This window comes from Micropterus salmoides, unplaced genomic scaffold (genome assembly GCF_014851395.1).
Source record: "Micropterus salmoides isolate LMB-PRFRI ecotype aquatic unplaced genomic scaffold, ASM1485139v1 Ms_hic_scaffold_4, whole genome shotgun sequence".
In the NCBI taxonomy this organism is placed as follows: domain Eukaryota; kingdom Metazoa; phylum Chordata; class Actinopteri; order Centrarchiformes; family Centrarchidae; genus Micropterus; species Micropterus salmoides.
The window spans coordinates 33,772,310-33,775,218 of NW_024043372.1; positions in this window are offsets into that span (position 1 = coordinate 33,772,310).

Sequence of the window (2,909 nt, forward strand, 5' to 3'; positions counted from 1 at the left end):
AACGCCATCTCATTGGATCTAAGAATTACGGATTACTTATCACATGGAGAAAATAGTCCCTAAGTGCAAGATGCTTCAAATAAAGTTTGCTTGTTTTCTATATATTCTTACCAATACCTTCAGGCATATAAATCTGTCATATAATGTTATTTTTGCGGTGGCGGATGGGTTGTGAGGGCGGGGAAGGGATGCAGTTGGCACTGGAGTGTGTGTTTGTGTGTGTGCGCGCGCGCGTGTGTGTGTGTGTGTGTGTGTGTGTGTGTGTGTGTGTGTGGGCATGTGAACTTGGCAGAGACATGAGTTGATAAAATGCACTCACCAATTCTATTGTCTTCTGGAGATTGTACATCACGGTTCAGCCTGGGAGGTGTGTTTCGCTCTGTAACATGTTTACAATCCAAAGGGAGGATTAGCGAGGAACACACAACAGGATTTGTCTTTTCTCTGGAATGGCTCAATTTTCATATCTCTCCTTCAACAGAGGCGGAAGTTAGGGTTCAATGAATGGTCGGAATTGCAAGATTGTTGTATCAATAAATTCTTAAATAAACTTATGTATGTGTGCATGATGGATGGTACTGAATAAATCAGCTACAGTATAGCATTGATTTCTGATGTCAGTTGACAAAACAGTCACTCAGACAATGACCTTGTAACTTAATATTTTCAGTTGTGAGCTTGCCTTTACAGAGATGCTGAGCAGTGATATGTAGGTGGTAAAATGATGGTTGCAAACTGATGAAATGCATGGAACCGCAAAGTGTTCATTATTAAATGAGCCGACTTGTTCACTGCCGACGCATCACTAGCTCCTGTTAGAGCTGGAGCTACAACAATGTGAAAGTAATTGTGAATCAGCCTCCGAGAGGCTGCTGCTGTTAACCACATAGACACAGATCCAAACCCCTTTTATTTAGCTCAACAAGGCTGCACATGCTACCTACCCAGTCAGCTAACTATAGGCTGAGTTGTGAGCTGTGAATGCACAGTTATTTCACAATTTATTCATATGATTTTTTTATTTCATAATGTCTTCTTTATTGTGTCAATTTTGGAGACTTTTTAAAAGGGGTCCTTTTAAAAGTGTGCACGATAATGCTACAGAAGCATAGAGAATTACAATCCATTACAATCCTTAATATGTAGATAAAATAATAATTTGTAATATTATATTTCCAATCTCATCATTTATTATTCAGCACTTATTAACCATAAGTATTTCTTTCCAACAGAGAGAAATTAAAGATGCTGTAACCGAAGTCAATGGAGCACCTAGATCCATTGCCTCCATCATGTTTTAGTCAGTGTTTGAAGTGCGTGCCAGATGCAGCGAGGTATGTCTGGGATCTCTGCAGGGGAACAATTGAGGGAAGGATTAATAAGAGTGGGGGTCTGCTGATGCATGCTCTTGCTCCTTCGGGTCTCCATAATTCACATTGTCAGCTGAAGAGCCGATGCCGAGCGCCAACCCGGAGCTGTCTCTCATCATCACACACAGTCAAGAGCCTGTCAGAACAGATGAAGCCACCGGCTCAGCACTGTCGAGGAACATTGAGCCGTAATTCACATTCTCCTGCCCCGACAGGCCTCACTAAATCCAGGTCCTGCCATGAAACACTGCTGTCTGATCAAGGAAGCCCTGTGTCAATTCCACAGGAGAGCCCACTATGCTATGAACTAGATTAGCAATGATCGACTTGCCCTGCCTCCCCAACACATGATACAAGGGAACTTTATTTGTAAGCACATTTCATACACCAGGGCAGTCCAATGTGCTTTACAGAGCACAAAAACAGAGTAGGTCAAAAGTTTTAAAAGTGCAAATGTACAGGCACGCGTTACAATAAATTCAAAGTCAAAAGAATAAAAAGAACACACACACATTTTGATGTACAATTTCATTAAATAAATTATATTAAATTAAAAGACCAATTTAAAACAATTAAAGGATTTAAACTTGCTAAGAAGATTTTTTTTCCATTACTTAGTAGAGTGGGCAGTATAAAAAAGTTTGTCTTATTTCACCTGGGAGGCTATTCCAGCTCTGTGTTGCATGATAACAGAATGCTGCTTCACCTTGTTTGTTCTACCTTATGGGAGACAGCCACTAGGCTAGTCCCAGATGTCCTAAGGGTTCTAGGAGCATATGAGAGATATTTGGGCCCAGAGCCAAAGAATGACTGGTAGCCAGTGTAAGGGTTTTAGAACTGGTGTAATGTGGTTGTATTTCCTGGTTTTCATCAGGACCCTTCCGGTGGAAATAAATGGAAATAAATATGTGGGTAAGCTTTTCTGGGTCATGCTTGGACAGTACTCTGATTCTATATGTTTTAGATGGTAGTAAGCAGATGAAGTGACCAATTTGATGTGACTATTGAAATTTAAATCTGAATCCAGGATAACGCCAAGGTTTCTGGGTTGACTCTCAGTCATGAGAGGCAGGGAGTTAAAGTGTGAGCCAATATTCTGTCTTTGTTTCTGTGCTCAAAGTTGATATTGGCCAATAATTGGTATGTCGCCTTCCTTAGAAGTTCAGTGTGTGCCTGTGCAAGAAAATTAAGACACAGCTGTTCAGTTCATGGCTTTTTCAGAATGCAGCACATGTGTGTGACACATATAATTTCTTTTTTCTTGAGCAAATTGTATTTCAGCATTATCAAAATTAAATTCTGAAGGGTTGTTGAGCATTCAATGATCTGCAACATCACACTGCGGTGTCCTTTTGCCACAGCCTAGAGAGGCGTGTGAGTTCATTCAACCCAGTGAGGCAGCAGCAGCCTGATGTTTGTGCCGATACACACATCTTGGCAGATGCATACAAAAGCTTCAAAGCCCCCATGTCAACCTTACAGCAAAAACATTCCTGTGAGTATATTTTGCATAAAGAATTTCAACACCATCAGCATACA